Genomic DNA, 19,000 nt, shown 5'->3' on the forward strand with positions numbered 1-19,000 from the left:
TTCACCACCAAACCTCCACACCGATTCAACTGTCATTCTTTCATTTATACTCCCAGCCATTCAAACGCTCAGCCAATCACTCAGCATTCTATTGCTCATGTACTCCCCCTCCTCTTTCACTCCATTTACCATATATCTTCTATATAACCAGCACTTACCATATTTACAATATAAGCAGGAACATCACAAGGTCCACTCAGCCTTCCATCCATCCGTGGTCGGTAAAATGAGTACCTGGCATATGCTGGGGGGTAAAGAAAGGCCGGGGAAGGAACTGGCAATCCCACCCCATATATACGGTCTGCCTAGTAAATGTCACAAGACGTCACCCTAAGAGTAACGACTCGCACTACAAGTGCGGGGACACCTTTACTTTTTAAGTCAGAACAAATTTGTCACTGCACTGTTGGGTGAGCTGTGTGCTGACAGGGAGAACTTGTGCCCAGCAGGTAGCCTGCCAGGGACTACGCAGAGAGCAACCGTGACAGCTCTGCAAATGGAATAAATGCTTGTGCCCTGCACAGTTTCCAAAGCAGGAGCAGGCGCTGAGCACAAATGCTGATGCACGGCTGGCACATCTTCACGTCTTCAACCATATTCTCTCTGGGCATTGCTTTGCCACACCTCAGTCTTCTCGCCTCTACCAAAAACTCTGTAGCCAGAACTGTTCACCACTCCTGCCACTCGGATCACACCACGCCCTTCCTCAAACCCCTAACACTCCCTTCTCAGCCCCTTCCACATCTGGCACATCCTTTACAAATCTCCAAGACCTCAAGTCCATTTTTCTGCCCTTGCTTCTCACTATACCCCTGCCTTCATTCTTCCAGCTGCCCAAAAGGGAGTCTGGGTGGACACTTGCTCTCCAATGGATCCGCCCAGCTTCCCTTGCTGCCGTCTGTACGTAAGACCGTCTGGATCAGGCCAAAGATCCATCTACTCCAGCCAACCAGATGCCTATAACAAGGCCACAAACAGGACGTAAGCTCAATAGCACATTTTCCTTCATAATCCTCAGCAATACCAGAGCATGCTGCCTTTGATGCAGGAGGCAACATAAAACCATCATGACAAGTAGCCATTGATAGCCAAATTCTGCTCCAATCAATCATGGTGTCTTATACCATGATATTCTGTTCCATTTCTTCTCTCACCCAGTTTCCTCTCCCCCATCCCAACAATCAGTCAACATGCCTTGCACACTAAGTCTTCACTGGTCTGTCTGGGGAGGCTCTCCCCTTAGGTTTCTTTTTCTAAAGATTTGTTATACTTCTGTAAGCCTTGGGGTTCCCCTGAGTTTGTTGATAGTTGTGTATGAACAGTGCCATTTGAGCTATTTAAGGACCAGCACTTGTTTCTGAGCTTTGGAAATAGAGGCAATGACAATATATTGTGGAAAACACCACAAATCACATTCCTTTTCTGCATCATCTCCTGTCATCCGTACTCAAAAGAAATTAGCATTAAAATCAATGAAATTTTTCACATATTAAGGTCATCTAAAATGCTCTGCTCTGCATCCCATATGTTAAAGAAGGAACATCTGAAAGGGCTCAGAGCTGGGCCTTTTTGATGGTGATGCTCTAGAAACTTCAGACCTCTGGGAGAATGGAGAAGACATCTTTATTTCAGCATACTTTTCAAAGAAGATTCTATATTTTGTCACGATGCACGGCTGGGCCTCTGTTTTTAAGAATGATTTTTTACACACTGGGTTTTGGTGACAGGTTGGAACTGACCTCAACATTATATGATTTTGCTGGTGTTATGTAAACTTTCATGTCGTTCTTTTTATTCATCACTTTGGGCTTCCAGATGGGAGAGAAAAGCAGTATCAGATTCTATAGACAGAATGGCATAGCATTGCCCTTCTAACCACAAAAGTAAGAAAGGACTATGCATTCAAAAGTGTTCACCTGCTGAATCTTTATCTTTCGTTGACCAGCTGTAAATGAAGGAGGGTCACATTCCTCTTCCAAATCAATTGTCATGAACTCATCTATTGTTAGCTGACTTGCAGGTGTGTCTTCAAACTCTGTAAGTCTAAAAGCATACATAAAAAGATTAGCACAGTAATTCCATCAGCGAATTTCAAAGTAGACAAATCAAAAGTGATTTAAAAGATGCTCCCCAGCTTGTAACAAAACTGAGTAAAGAACTCGGCCAAAACAATTTACATAACTCAGCTTCATGACCAACAAGACAGACCCATAAGCTATTCTTTTCCAACATAAACTGCCCATTAAAATGCAGGTTCCAAAGAGTCGTGTTATTTGTCAGATGCAACAAAAACAAGAAAGAATTGTGTCACCTTAAACACTAACAAATGAGGGCAATAGTTTTTGTGAACTACAGTCCATTTCACCAGAGACATGATGTGCTATCCTGAGTTACAAGAATATATTGCATATGTACATGAGGGCAGGGGGAAGGAACTGTAAACATTGAAGTCAGAAGGAAATTAAATGTGGAAAGTACAGGTGATAATAATAATTATTATTATATATTTTACACATTTAGAAACCACTTCACAGCCTGAAGCCACTGAAAAGATGTACAAGATAAAATGAGATAAGATACAAGCTCTAAGCAATAAAATAATTTCTACAAAAATAAAATCATTTCTACAGATATACAATTAATATTCCATAAATGACGTTCATACGTCAGGGAAAGCCTTCTTAAAACAAAAATGCTAGGTGCTATACATCACTAAGAGTGGCCTAATGAAAACGTAGAAACAAGCTTTACATTCATCTAAAAAAATGTAATTAGATCAATATCATTTAAGCATTCATAATATTCTCATATTGGAAGCAAGTTTAACCAGCGTTGAGCTATCCAGCCCTGACCTTACAGCAGGCCTCCAGGGTTGAAAGCAGAAGTCCTTGCCAAGTCTGTAACCAGAGACCCTTTTAACTTGAGATGTTTGGGAATGAATATGCAATGTTATGTTACACATGCAAAGCTCTGTCAATGACCTTTTGGGTGTTTTTTTTTAAAAAAACACATTCATATATCTGGGGAAAATCTGCCCAATACTGCAAATTAACATAGCAGAAGAAACAATCAGCACTGGTTTAGCAAGAGCCATGCTGCTTTTTCAAGCGTTTTTCCTCCTCTCCTCACTGCAAGTGTTATGAACACTATGTACTTAATAACACTTTACATTCCTATAGCACATTTTGAGTGTTCAAAGCACTTCATATACTCCTGCAGTAATCCTGTAAGGCAGGCCAGTATTATCATTCCCATACTGCTGTTGGCAGGGAGCTGGGGCTGAAAGAATAGTGGCTTTCCAACCATCATCCGATGAGCTTCAGGCTAATGTGGGATTTGAACCAGGGACTTTCTGGCTTACACTCTGAGCAGCTGCATTACAAGCACTCCTTATGCTGGAAAAAATAGCAACCATATGCCACAAATGGCAATGGCTGTACCTCGTGGATGAACCATCCATCTCTCATGCAACAGGAACCGGTCCTGCAAGAATTCCAAGTCATGAGCTTCATCTGGCATCTGTAGGTTACATTTTTCAATGCAATCTTCCTCTTTTCCATTTCCTGGCCACTTATAATGTTTATATATCACAAAACTGGTTATTCAAGAACAATCCTAGGCCTCTGTATTGATCTGGGCACCTGCTGCCAACAAGAAAGGAGACAGATGTTTCTGTTCTAGGTAGTTTTTCCATCCTCATTTGCTCTTTTTATTTTGTACACACATTGATTTATATTACATTTACATCCCACCCTTCGTCCCATGCATATGAGCATGGGGCTGGTTGGAAGCAGGTGTGAATAGGGATAGCACTGATCAACTCCCAAAACTGAATTTGGATCTTGAACCTGGCCCTGGTTTCCACCGTGACTAGAGAGGGTGGTTGCCCTGGTGGTTGCCCTGTTCACTCCAGTGGTGGCAATGCCACGTGGAAGAGGAGGGCACGTGTCAAGAAGGAGTCACAATAATTGGCTAGCTACCTGGCTCACAACCAACATCAGCTGGCAACCGGTATAGCTCTAGCCTAAGTTGTGCATATATCCCTGGCCAGGGCTCCCTCACTTCTCCCTTCCCTCAGGCCACACAGAGCTCCAGGGAAGATAGAGGAGGGGCTGCCCCATCAGTTCTCTCAGGCCACTGGCGGTTCTGTCAGGAGCCGATGCTACAAGTGCTCCTTGACTTCAGCTCCCTGATTTCTTCTTCCGTCGGGGCGCACAGCTGTTTCTTAAGTGGCCCCAGGGAAGACAGGTGATGTGAGCATGTGTATGTGTGCATGTGCTCTCTCTCTCTCACACACACACATTCCTACTTATTTCCAACACAACACGCTCTAAGGTGGCCTAGAAATAGAGAAACCACATAGGATCTCCTACACAGAGGCTAGAAACAGGCTGATTCTTAAGGGTGGGGTCTTTGAGGCAGATAACAGGTTTAGCCCTTTATGAGCAGGCAGGTTTGTATGGGATAATCTTTTACAGTTTGAGGCCGGGGTATGATGATAGCAAAGCACGCCCTTCATCCCAGACACTAGATGGGCTGGCTCCCAATGACAGGAATGCCACAAGGCAATATAATGCATGTGTGTATGCAGTGGAAGCAGAGATGCCCAACACCTCCCAGGAATTATTAGAATACAATGATGGGTTCCTCCCAGTACTCCATCCACACACAAACCCCACCAATCACAAATGATGACCACTTTGCTAGCTAAGAAACCAGTGTTGGCTACAAATACAGGGGAAGTAAGTACGGCTTGGTGTCAATTCAAGAGTGCTGCAAAGATTTCAGCTTAGACAATTGCCTTCTAATTCTAGCAAGAGCAGCAATGATTCCGCCAGAGTTAGAGGAACATAACTTGTAATCCTCTTATAGTGTCACAGACTATGTCAAAGAAATCTTTGGGGACCCAAATTTTCTCATCTATGCATCAACGATCATCTAAGAATAAAAGGAAGAAACAACAACAAAAATATTTTGGGTGTTTTTGTACTGACTTTGTGGTTGTAACTCTCAAGCGACAGTAATGCTGACAACTGCTTAAGCGAGTGTGAAAATCAAAGTACGGAAGTCTACCAGCGAATTCTTAGTGTCTTTGTAAATAGTTTGCTGAAATGTTAGACTCGCTTGGAAGAAAACTCTGTGGGGAAAATAGCACTTTCTCTATGGAAGGAAAACAGAGAGAGATTGACCAGCTAACTTACTGGAAGAAATTAGGAAGATACCCAGATTGGATCTTTGCCTAACGTACTGGCAAGATGCTTGTCATTCAACCAATGATACCACTTTGAAATTATTTTAGTATGTATTTCAGGCTGCTACTTAATTTAGCAAAGCAATTCTTGGTGCATCTCCAAAGAAATTTGTATCCAGATACCAAAAAAAGCCATGCACTTCCATTCATAACAAACATTCTTTTCCTTTTGGTAACATCCCAAATTCCTTAAGTCAGCCATCTGCTTGACAGCTGATTCAAGATCCATCTTGACTGACACACATCCGCTAACCACTGACATTGCATGTTTCCCCCACTCCCCAGTGCTTAATATATCCTCCCCTCATTTTTCCTTCTCTCTTTCATTTTTTAAAAAAGTGTAATACAATGCCCATGACAAATATCAGAACTTGGCCCATAACACAGCAAAGGAATAGAGAGGGCATTCTCGGTTGTGGCCCCCACCCTCTGGAACTCTCTGCCATATGACCTGCGCCATGTCCCTCCTTGGTAGGCTTCTGCCAAGGACTAAAAACATGGCTGTTTCAGCAGGCATACAGAATCACTAGTTAATTTTAATTCTATAGTGTACAGATGTGGGTAAATTGAATATGTTATGATTGTATTTATATGTGTATTTTAAATTTTAATTATGTACGCCGCCTAGAGTGGCTGTTTATTCAGCCAGATAGGCGGCCTAAAAATAAAATTTTATTATTATTATTATTATAGAATTCCTTTCTTCTTACACTCCTGAAAATAACCCTTTGTTATTATGTGCAGGGCATGCTGGAGTCTGCAGTGTATATGAATGTATTTACGCCTAACACAGAACATGAAGCTGAAGCAATCATCGTTCTATATAAATTGAATTATGCACTCTCCAAAAACTGCCAATACTGGCTAAGAGTGTGCATGCTTTGAGTGTACATGATTTCATAAACTGGCACTCATCAGTAAGAGAGGCTCCAACACGGGTACAATTGATGCAAGACAGAAATTAATGATTGAACAAGGAGATCCTGTAAGATAGTCAAACCTCTGGTCCAAAAAGCTCAAGACTGTCCACACCAGAGGTAGCCAACGTAGTACTCTCAAGATGGACAGCTCTCCTCACACCTGACATTTGGTTATATGGTGAGGGCTAGTGGGAGTGGGAGTCCAGCAACTGAGGGAAACCATGTTGGCTACTCCTCATCTATACTGACCAGCCACAGTTCTTCTGGGTTTCAGACCAGGGTCCTGCCTGGAGATGCCAGGGATTGAACCTGGAACCCTTTGCATAGAAAGCATGTGCTCTACCACTGAGCTGCAGTCCTTCCCAAACAAAATGAACAGAGAAGAGGGGAAAGGAAAGAAATAGGAAAGAGATCTGCTCCAATTCTCACCCTGAGTAAACCTCAGGTGAAGAGAGCGACGTCTATCACAAGAAGCAGGCTCTTAAGGATTTTTTTTAAGAGTTATGTGAAACAAGCACTTATTAATTCAGCCAACTTCTACTTAATGACATTTCAAGAATCTAAGTGCTTGAAGGAAAAATCTTGGGCTCAGGAAGGCTTACTTTAAAAGGTTTGTTTTGAATATTCCTGTGATAAATGCAATATAATGTGGGGTTATTTGAGAAACATCAATCATGTTTTATGGATTTGTGATAAATACAGTTGTAATTATAGCTCCCTGAAAATAATTCAGCTGTCACGTTTACCTTGTCAAAGTAAATAACACTGTCAATTTAGTTGATATGCATGACCTGAGTAAACATTTCAAAGCACGAATTTTGCAGTTACGCTTCTTCATTTTAAACAACTGCTCAAATGAATGTGCTTCCACTACAATTCAACACATTTGCTATGACTCAAATAAAATAATCCATCCAAATCATTTGGAAATTGTGCAAAGTATCTGCTTAGTAGGGCCACAAGCTTTAAACTGACTTAAACTTGTAGGCTAGTCAACTAAAGAGCAATCAATTGGAATGGTGGCTTTCAAATGATGTTCTTAGGAAGCCAGGACTTTTCCTGAAGCTTATCAAGAGGATCAGATGGTCAAATAAGTGAAACATATAGAGCAGGGGTGGGGATCTGGCCAGTAGGCTGGATGCATCTCTCCCAACTGGTCAAGTTTGACAGGTAGGCATGGCCGGCCACCTTTCAATGCAATGATGTCAGTTGACCAGTCTGAAATCAAAACTATGTGGGTAAAGTCACAACACTTTGCAAACCCTGTCAATGAATTGATCTTTGGCACTTGCAGAGCCCGGTACACAGGGCTTTTCACAGGGCTTTGATCAACAGTGCCTACAAACCCTCTTTAGGCTAAGCCCAGTTTTTACTTACCCTACACCTGACGTCATGTATGACATCAGGTGTATGGCAAGTGAATATTGCTTAGCCAAAACAGCCTCTCAGGCCAAATCAGGAGATGTGGCTGGCCTGCAAGCCACATGTGGCTGCATGAAATCTCCATGTTCAGAGGCAACAGGCAAAAAAACAACAGTAATACTGGGCAAGCATCCTTTTAAAGCAGGTTGCTCTTCAAAACAGATTTATCCCCACAACAAACAACCACTAGGAAGTGTTGGACACAATCAAAGGCAGTTACACAGTGAGCCTGGCACAACTGCCAAGGGCTAGCAAGCAGTACTTATATGCGAGAGGGTATCCCATGACGTGCCACAGAATCCTATCACAATGCAGGGATTCCACAGAAGGACTAGCAAGGGTTAAATAGATGTGAAAAGGCTCTCTTATTTATTTATTTATTTATTTATTTATTTATTTATTAAATTTATATACCGCCCGACTAGCAATAGCTCTCTGGGCGGTGAACATAAAATAGCATAAAAATACAATGAATAACATAAAAATACAATGAATAACAAAATAATACTAAAATACAATCAACAATCCAATACATTTTTAAAAGTAAATCAGTGTAACTTAAAATGCTTCAGAGAATAGGAAGGTTTTGACCTGGCGCCGGAAGGAGAGCAGAGTCGGCGCCAGACGTACTTCCTCGGGGAGACTGTTCCATAGTTCGGGGGCCACCACTGAGAAGGCCCTAGATCTTGTCATCACCCTCCCGGCCTCCCTGTGAGTTGGAACCCGGAGGAGGGCCTTCGTAGCAGAACGTAGTGCACGGGCCGGTTCATATCGGAAGAGGCGTTCCGCAAGGTATCGTGGTCCCGCACCGTATAAGGCTTTATAGGTTAATACCAACACTTGAATGCAAGGAGTTTGACAACTATGGAAGAACTTAAGTGGGTGCCAGTTTTTAAATCGGTAACCATTTTTAATTGATGATGCTGAGATTTAAAGGCACACAATTTTATTTTTCAATTTCAGTATGTTCACTATAACAGGGAATGAATAACAGAATATTAAAGATGACCTTTTCCACAAGGAGTGGTAGCTTTTGCCTTATTAAATTGCAATTTATCTTACACTTCTGCATCTCAAAAACATATTTATATTGAAGCTTTGGCCTTATGTAAATATGTTTAAATTTTATCAATTCATTAATCCACCAGTTAAAAACTAGATGATTAATATGATTTAATTGCCTGGCAGCCCACTATTTAGAATTTCTGTTGACCAGCCATGAAAAAGTCAAATATTTATTAGCCTCCAGTAGTGGATTTCTCGGGTATTCATAAATGGAACCTTGAAGCACAAAGATTTTTCCAGAATTAAAAGCAGCGTTTTAAAACAGTAATCATCACCCAATGTATTAAATTGCATTCATTAATTGTTTTGACTTAAGAAAAATATTTTAACATACGTTGAAAACATTAGCAATATGAATGCGCTGAGATAATTTTGCAACTACTTACTTTCTTAGATTATTTTTGGGAGGAGGATGAAAAGATCCCTAATACTAGCACTTACCCTATCATTATTAATTTCAGGATTCCTATTTCATGCAGATGGTTAAAAAGTGTACAATAGCTTTTACAAAATCAACACTTTGACAAAATAAACATTTTTTTAAAAAAAATCAATTTTGTTTAAAAAATAAAACAGAATACCTTGCCAATCAAAAATGTAGAATTACATGGACAATTTCCAACACATGATATCTATATTATTCAGACCCATCAATGGCATTACATTATTTCAGGTGTGGGGAACCTGTTGCCCTCCAGATATTGCTGAACTACAACTCCCATCATCCCTGGTCGCTGACCATACTTGCTTGGGCTGATGGGAGTTACAGTTCTGTAACATCAGAAGGGCCACAGGTTCCCTGCACTTGCATTACTTAACAAATAAATTATTTATTATTTTGCACAAACTACTATCTGGTTCACATCAAACTATGAAACATTTCAAATGCTGGGCTTTAAAGAGATATTTTTAGCAGTAGCAAACTACAAGTTACAAATACGTCCCATGGCTTTTACTTAAAACAAGTCCATAGCATCCAAGCCTAACCCCTAATAATTTTTACTGCCAGTATATTAAACGAAATGCTAGCAAGGCACTGGTATCTTTGCCTTAACATCTCTGTAGAAATGACTAATTTTGAGCAGTTGCTCCAATCCAGAAATCCCTTGAAGGTTTCATAGCTCACAGCGCAGGAAGGCAATCTCACTCACTTCAGTGAAGGAGAAAGCTCCCTGCAGAGGAAAGAATACACATCCAAATGCTGCGCCTTCTGGTGAAATGAATGGGGTAGTCTGCATGTGCAGGAACTCTTCATGTGTGCATGGCTTCCAGGTGGGAGCAATGAAATTCCTATGTTTTTTCTCCACCATGATATGACCTTTGGCACCCCCTTGAGCTGGGGATCTACTAAGAATGAGACTGAGGAAATTGTTTGGCGCACATTGGGATTTGGGGCCAACTCAAATTCAAGAAGCCTCAAAGGTTAACTTCGCCAAGCTTTGTTCTATAGAATTGTTCATCACAATGATGATTGCAAAGTTTCCCTTTGAGGAAAAACTCAGATTATGTATGTTGTAAGAGACAACAATAGGACTTAAACCTGGAATCTCATAGCCCAGGCTTGGGAAATGTCAAGTGATCTGTCTGTCGAGGCAATGTGAGTGTGCAACACCACCCCCAATAATTGACAGGTAGCATGAAGCCTCTGAGTTGGCTATGCCTTGTAATAAATACAAGGTATCTGGCCTTCTGACCTTGCCTAGTCAACAAAGCAGCACCTTCTCCTTGATAAGGCTTCAGCTCTTCAAATCTAACTCGAGTGCCAGCAACTGACCTCAGAGGTCCTAGGCTGAAGAACAGTCTATATTTGGGTACAGCCACTCACAGCCCCAGCTAGGCCCTGATTCACATTCCAGTTACTGGGAAGTTCTATGTGAAACTGCTGCTCTTGCACAGGGTCAGGATTGCACTTCTAAAGGATGTCTTCCTAGAAAAGGAAACCATCCTGTTCTCAATGCAAATGCATTGCTCCAAACCTCATCTCAAACGTGAAACAATGCACTACCTTTTCCTTAGTGTTGATTCACCAACTTTGACAACCCTGATGACTTCTTTAACAGTGCGCCGAAAATCATGCATTCGTGCCGCAACTAGAACGGCTAGAGCATAAACAGGGAAAGTGCTACATCAAAAGGCAGTTCAAGGAGGGAGAGAAAACGAGGGAATAGAGTGAGTCATGCAAGTACCGCCTGAAATTCTAATTCTCATATTTATTTTAAAATATTGATGTTTAGCTCAGGGCTTGAATACAGAGTGATTGAACTGGAATTTTATAAAACTTACTTTGCATGCAGTAAAATCAAGCCAGCTGCTGAAGAGGTTCTGTAAATGCAATGTAGTATTTTCTTTCTGGACATATCACTGTTATCTATCTGTCTATCCAAGTCCGTGTCTGTGTTAGAATTGCCCTTAATATGTTTTCTTTAATAATATGTTTTTAACCCTTTTTTTAAAGATGTTTTTAAAGATTTTTTAAAAACGTTTTTAACATTGTTTTGTTTTAATGTATTTTAAGGTCTTTTATGATGTTTTAAAGTGTTTTTAGCGTTTCTGTTGCCACCCTGGGCTCCTGCTGGGAGGAAGGGCGGGATATAAATCAAATAATAAATATAAATAAAAAAATAATAATCTATCAATCTATCTATCTATCTATCTATCTATACACACACACATGGGAGACTGTCTCCTGCTTCCTTTGCTCACCCCCCCCCCACTCGCTCCACTCACCAATCAGGGGGACACACACACACAGGAACTCCCAACCCCCAGCCTTCCCTCCGGGACTCCCAAACACACACAGGGACTCCCAAACAAGCCACCCTTCTCTGACCTTCCTCCTCTCTCCCACCCCCACCGGCTTGCTAAGCTTCCTCCTTTCTTCCCTTTAGACCTTTTCCTGTGAAGAGGAGGGAGGCGACTTGCCAAGGCGAGTGACACAGGAACAGTGGGGAGCGCCCAGGCAGCACCTCAGCAATTGTCCTTCTCTCTCGCTGCTTTCTTCCTTCTTGACTTCTGCCACTGAGGCTGCTGGTGAGGTGGAGGTCAGCAACAGCAGAGGACGGTTGATAAAAAAGCTCCCCTGGGCTATCCTAACTGTTCCTCCACAGCTCGCTCGGGCCGCCTCGCTCTTCCCCCTTGCTTGCTTGCCTCATGCCTGCTGTCCTCACTTGCCACGTGACTGCCACTGCCCCCATGGAATACTGTCATCATGCTCGGTGATGGCTTACAAAAATATTATATTTTTAGATATATCCAGGGAGGCCTTTTCCTTGCACATATGCACTGCTAGGAACAGAGTCCCAGTAGTGATGCATGTGCCTCACAATGATAAATTGATCATGGATGTAATAAATCTCTATACAAATGGGTTTCTTCTCATTTTTAAAATATACTTTCATAATATTCACGGCACACCTAGTCACCTCTTGCGGCGCACCAGTGTGCCGTGGCGCACCATTTGAGAATCACTGCACTAGGAACACATATGATATTCTGGTGCATTGCCAGGAGCTCCATTACACATCAGCCTTGCAGGGTCTACTTTCTAGTTACACCAGCCAGTTGCAAAATAGTGGCCAGAGGGCGGGAGCATGCTATTAGAATTAAGGAAAGTGTACCTCTGAGCATATACTCAACCCAGGAATTTGTTTTCAGAATCGTAACTGAGCTTACAGTCGTGTCACACAAAGACCCACGTCTGGTTTTCCTCCTCAAGTTTCTTCATATCAGCAGCATAATTTAAAAGAGAATTTTGGTTGTTGCTGTTATTTGGTTGTTGGAATCCTTGCTATCTATTGCAAACCACTCAGAAATCAACCAGTAGAGCCCAATATGTCTTCTGTCCACCCCTGGCTTAGACCCTAGAGGTGAATTCCAATCCTCTTAGCTTGATTTTACGTTCAGGCTTGTAGATTTAGCAACCGCTTCTTAGTTACGAAAGGAACAGGGCTGCCTGCAAAACACTTTCTGTACTACCTACTGTTGCCTCTCCATGCACAGCACCATTTGCACAAGTTCTGTAATACCTGCACCACAAAGCCCTGATGGCCACCGCCCTGTATGCATCTAGTCTCTCTTCATCTGCTGCAGGAGCCTTAGGGCAGTCATCGAAACCTCGTGGTTCTTCTTGCCTAACTCCAGCATGTGGGCAAAACGAGGGTTATATAAACATGGATCTGCAACAAAACAAGAGTCAGCTATTTCTGATCTCAACCTTTACCTTTGTAAACATGCATCCTGAACGAGAAAGTCTACCCTCGTTTCTTATTTCACTGACAGAAAACAGTTTCTTCTACAGCCGTCTTTCTAACCTCAGACATTTAGCAACATACTCCGGTGGTAGTAGCCCATAGGAAGCTGCCTTGTACCAGGTCAGATCATCAGTCCATCTAGCTCAGTACTGTCTACAAAGACTGGCAGCAGCTATCCAGGGTTTCAGACAAGGAACATTCCCGGCTCTACCTAGAGATGCCAGGGATCGAACCTGCAGCCTTTTGCAGGCAAAGCAGATGTTCAACCACTTTGCTATGGCTCTTTCTCTGAACACCACTTGGGAGGAAGTAGGCTGTAAGGGCCAAGCTAGACATTACATGAGGCGCACAAGAATGTCTCTCTTTTCAATGATAAAAGCAATTGTGGGATGTTGCTAGATTGAGCCAAAAGGCATGAGGAGGGACTATCCTGCCACTTGCCTGTTCAAAATTCAGTGTACGCATGCACACACACACAGAGCAGTTGCTTTGCTATGTTTTGTGGGAACAATCCCCCCCAAAAAACAAAATCACCTGGTGGGCTTGGGATTTTAATTAGATAAATTTATTAATTTTATTTATATACAGAAGTATTTCTATACTGCCCCCTCGCAAAACATCAGGGCAATGCACAGCAACATAAAAAACATTTAAAAGGAAAACAAAAGACAGATATGGCAAGAAAGGAAAGGATTAAGCTGCATCCCCTCCCCTGCTACTCCCTGCAGTGCAGTCTCCAAGGAAGTTGCCCTTATACTGCTAGAGTCCAACTGGAAGCAGCAGCAACCCATTTCTGCCACAGTTAAGGTTTGGAAAGCTCTTTCAGGTGCAGCAACACAGACAGAAGCTAAAGTAACATCCTGCCATTACTGCAAAGCCTCTTCCTGTGGGCTCAGTATATACAACAAGTTGAGGGGCCAAGCAACACTCCATGTCTCCTTTGTCAACCTGTTGTGTTTCTAGCCTGCCAATGTTTTCACTAGCCTACACTTGTTATAAAAGTGGACTAGCAAAGGAGGAATTGAGTCTTCTACCAGCTCTTCTTATAACTAACGTAAGAAGAGCTCCACTGGATCATGGCAAAGACCAATCTAGTCCAGTATCCTGTCGTCACAGCACCAATCAGATGCCTCTAGGAAGTCCAAAAGCAGGATCTGAGCGCAACACCACTCTCCCCGCCTGAGATTATCAATACTGATATTCACAGGCATGCTGCCTTCTACAATGGAGGCAGAACACAGCCATCAATTAGGGTTGCCAGGTTCTTGGCCTGAGACTGATCCCGTATCTTTAGGAGAAGAGAAAGTCAGCCAAGTGCAGGTGTGCTTGCAACTCTGTAATGGGAAAAACCACAAGGTGGAATTCTCTCTTCCCCCTGCACAACTTTTAAAGATACAGAAGACCTCTTGGAGGCTGGGCTTGGCAAGCAAGAGGTCTTCTGTATATTTAAAGGTTGTGCAGGAAGGAGGGAGAATTCCACCTTGTGGTTTTTCCCATTACAGGGTTGCAAGAACACCTGCACTTGGCCGACTTTCTCTTCTCCTAAAGATACAGGATCAGTCTCAGGCCAAGAACCTGGCAACCCTAGCCATCATGGCTAGCAGCCATTGAGAGCTTAAATTTGTCTAATTTCCTTTTAAGTTGTCCAAATTGGCAGCCATTACTATTTTCTGCGGGAATTTCATAGCTTAACTGTGTGCGGTGTGAAGAAGTACTGTCTTTTGTCTGTCCTGAATCTTCTAACATTTCGCTTCATTGGATGAATCCCATTTCTAGTATTTTGAGAGATAGAGAAAAGCTACCTGCTTTCTCTACACCATGCATAATGTTATACACCGATATCATATCCCCATACCATGTACATGTGGACCACAGCTCAGTGGTAGAGTATCTGTCTTGCATGCAGAACATCCCAGGCTCAGTGCCTGGCATCTCCAGGTAGGGTTGGGAGAGACTCCTGCCTGAAACCTTGAAGAGCCTCTGCCAGTCAGTGTAAACAATACTGAGCAAGATGGACCGACAGTCTGATTTAGTATACGGCAGCTTCCTATGTCCTACAGTAGGGCCCCGCTTTACAGCTCTTCGCTTTAAGGTGCTTCGCTAATGCAGCAGTCTCAATTAGACACAATTAGACTAAAGCCCCACTCATATGGTGCTTGATCCGCTTTTACGGCGGTTTTTGGGCACCACGCGTCATTGCAGCCCAGGGGTGAAATAAGACACAGATACAATATGCATTGGGTTAAATATGTGGCCGGCCCAACAGATCATACTATGGCTGCAGAGGAGGATGCATGCTCTTCCGTTTTCTTTCCAGTGGTCTGTCAAAACAAACGATTAACGTATAACAGTAATAACCGGCTAGCGTTTTGACTCCCTGTAAACAATCGCACATAGGACTTATATGCCTTGGAACGCCATCTCCCCAAAGCCTGTAGTCGCTCCTGGGGGTATCCCAGGCATGCTGCTGTAGAAGCCGCCCCAATACGAAAGGAGTGAGTCCCAAACAAGTGGTGGTCGAGACACAAATCGTCCATGGCCTTCCGAGTCAAAGCCCAGAATTGAAATTTTGAAAGGGGTTGACCATCCTCATGATTGAAAAGATATCCTGGTTGTTGACCCCTCAGGGCCAAATAACACCTCAATGCTAACACTGGGCAGATGTCACCCATCAGTGAAGGGAAGAGTATCACCACCCGAACCTTCATGCACTGGTCAGTTTTGGACCATCGCAGCCGTAAGAGGGCCTGCTCCTTCTGCCAACTAAGGTCCGATATCAAAAGGGCACGTAGAGATAAGTCCCCCTTGGACCTAGCCACCACTTCACTAATCCGGAACGCTCCGAAGAAAAGTGTAAGTGCAGTAGCATGAAGAAGCTTGGCCTCAAAATTGGAAGAACATAGCACCTCCCACTGCCTTTGAAGCCCCCTAAGAAGTTCTGGGTGTATCGGAGAGCGAGCATCCGGAATTACAGGGTGCTCCCGTGCCCAACCTTCCAACATCTTACGGATGCGGAAGTCATCTGAAAGGTCCAGAAATCCCTGGGACTTAGCCAAAAAGGAAAGGCCAGAAAGCTTACCTCTAATAGTTGTGACAACCAGGCCCTTCCTTCTGCCTTCTACACAAAACTCAATGAGGTGCTCCACTGGGACAGGCCATTGTTGTATGTATCCCCTTTCAGCCCTGAAAACCAAAAGCTCCCTACCTGATCTTTGGTAGCTGGCCATAGTGCTGGGCATAGTACATAGTGCTTATTGCCTTTTCTGATTCAAGCCGCCAATCTCCCACAGTTCCGGTGGCACCACGTCCAGCTGAGCCCTGGCCCACGGTGCCAGCTGTCGAAATCTCTCCATCTGGTTCCGTGACAGAGCATCAGCAATAGTATTATCAACACCTGGGACATGGCGTGCCAGGAACAGAATATTAAACTGGAGACAATGCAACACGAAGGCGCGTACTAGGTGCATGACCCTAGGGTTTTTTGATGATAATGAATTAATAACATGCACCGTGGACAGGTTATCACACCAGAAATGTACTGTGGTATCCCGTAACCTGTCTGGCCAAAGATGTACTGCCACTACTATGGGGAAGAATTCCAAGAGGGTCAAATCTCTGACTAAACCCTCTTGAACCCAGTGCAGCGGCCAGCTACCATGGCACCAGGAATCATTAAAAATAACTCCAAAACCAAAAGACCCGGAAGTGTCGGAGTGCACTTGGAGTTCAGCCTCCAGTAGGCGATCCCGCCTCCAGAAAGAGACCCCATTAAAATCCTGTAGAAACGCAGACCAAACTACCAGGTCTGCCTTAAGGGCCGCTGAAACTCTAATGTGGTGTTGTGGATGTTGGTCAGTGAAGCATGCTGTTTAAAGAAGAGGAATAACAGGGACTTTGAAAGTCAGAGAACAAGCGTGAACTTTGTTACTAAGGAGGACAATAAACTAATTAACTCTAAGTGGCTTCTCGACAGCGGAGCGTCTAATTGCCTAATCACAAACTCTAGTTTATTTTACACTTCAAAGCCGACGCAGGAGAAGATTTATCTGGCTGACGGATCGACTCAGGACGCGATTGCAAAAGGCACGCTCAGGTTGAGTAATTTGGGAACTATATTAACAGATGTGTTATTGGTTTCTGGTTTAAAATATAACATTCTATCAGTAAGAAAATTGGCTCAAATAGGTTGTAAAGTTACATTTGAAGGGGATAGATGTTTTGTGAGAAAAGATGGTGAAATATGCATGCAAAGGAAATTACAGAACCAAATGTTTATGGTTGAGTGCAATCTTGATAAACCCACGTGTGCTTGGATAGGAGTTAATAAAGATAAACATGATAATTGTTTACATGAATGGCACAGAAAATTAGCACACGTACAAAACACCCCAAAGCATAGTCAAGATTTGAAATTAACACATTGTGAGCATGTGGATGAGTGTGAGGTATGCTATAAAACAAAAATGACTGTGACTCCTGTCAATAAGAGATGTGAAAGCACAACCACTGAACCCTATCAGCCCATACATGTGGACTTGGCTGGACCTTTCCAGTGCTCAAAAGGTGGAGCAAGGTTTTATTTAGTGATTGTGGATGATTTCTCCAGATTTACACATGTGTTCTTATTGAAAAAGAAAAGTGAAGCAGAAGAGAAATTGAAGGCATTTATACAGAGGACAGAGACACAATATGGGGTTGTTATCAAAAATATCAAATCAGATCAAGGTGGGGAATTTACCAGTAATTCATTTAAAACATATTTGGAAAAGAAGGGAATAATACAAAGTCTCACTGCTCCCTTCAGCCCATCCTCCAACGGAACGGCAGAGAGGAGGAACCGGTCATTGCAGGATTCAATGAGAGCCATGCTAGCAGATGCTGATATGAATAACACTTATTGGGGTGAATGTATTCTGTACACTGTTTATATTCAGAACCGTCTCATGCACAGAACAATAGGCATGTCTCCCTATGAGAAACTGACTGGAAGAAAGCCCAGGGTGAAACACATAGAACGTTTTGGGGCAAAATGCTGGGTACATGTTGCAAAACAGAAAAGGCATGGTAAATTAGGCTCAAGAGCTCAGGCAGGACGCATTTTGGGATTTCAGAATTCATATTATAGAGTTTGGTTGCCTGAGAAACAACAAGTAGTGTTAAGCAGAAGCATAAAGGTGATAGATAAACCTTGGAGAGACAGTCAAACAGTTATACTTGATAGTGCAAGCAAGCAGGAAGCAGCAGATGTTCCTTTTGGACAGCAAATTCCATTAAGAACTGCATTGACTGATCTAATACACGGTGGCAAATGTACTGTAAAAAGGCTGAGAGGTGAAGACATGGCAATGCAAGATACAGAAGTGCCAAGTACCAGTGCAGGAACAGGTGCAGGTCCAAGTAAAATAGAGAGTGAGGAAGAAATGGAAATAGATAATGTTAGAAGATCAGAAAGAAAAACGAAAGGTCAACCACCTCAGAGATTCACATTTAATGTTACACAACAGAATAATGAAAAGTTAATATTGTAGAAATGTAATGATGAACAATGAAGTTTTGTAATCTGTGAGTCTCAGGTGGGGGCTGTTGGTCAGTGAAGCATGCTGTGAGACTCACAGACAGGGTGTTTTTAGCAAAGAGAGTGAAACCTGAAGCAGAAGGGTTAAGCTGTGAGAACAGAGCGCCAGGTTTGCCAAGGTCAGTAGCTGGCTGGGAAGCCTGATAAGGTGGGATGCTTGGAAAAGCTCAGAGTGGGGGAAAAGCTGTCTGTGGAGAGAACTGTGTCTAATGTCTTTGCCTAGTAAAGACTCTTACAAGAAACTTGCCTGGCCTGGCTTATTCCTGTTCTATGCGGCTCTTGGATTCCATCCTTGTATGATCCATACACGCACACGCAACAGTGGATGTGATAGTCCTGACATTGCATCGTACACCCTCCAAAGGAAGGCGCGCCCCGGTGCTACTACCCTGCATGCAAAGTTTAATGAACCTGCTAGCTCCTGGAGAGAAAGCAGTGTCGCCTTGCTGGAGGCCAGAACACGTGTGATCTTGTCACGCAACAACTTTAACTTTGCCAGTGGAAGCCGGCAGCATTG

At 42.9% G+C, this 19,000-nt stretch overlaps 1 pseudogene; it reads right to left on the reverse strand.

The window, feature by feature from the left end:
- LOC133378053 (transcription factor IIIB 90 kDa subunit-like) overlaps positions 1 to 19,000 on the reverse strand; it is a 70,108-nt pseudogene that overhangs the window by 8,173 nt on the left and 42,935 nt on the right.

This window comes from Rhineura floridana, chromosome 2 (genome assembly GCF_030035675.1).
Source record: "Rhineura floridana isolate rRhiFlo1 chromosome 2, rRhiFlo1.hap2, whole genome shotgun sequence".
In the NCBI taxonomy this organism is placed as follows: domain Eukaryota; kingdom Metazoa; phylum Chordata; class Lepidosauria; order Squamata; family Rhineuridae; genus Rhineura; species Rhineura floridana.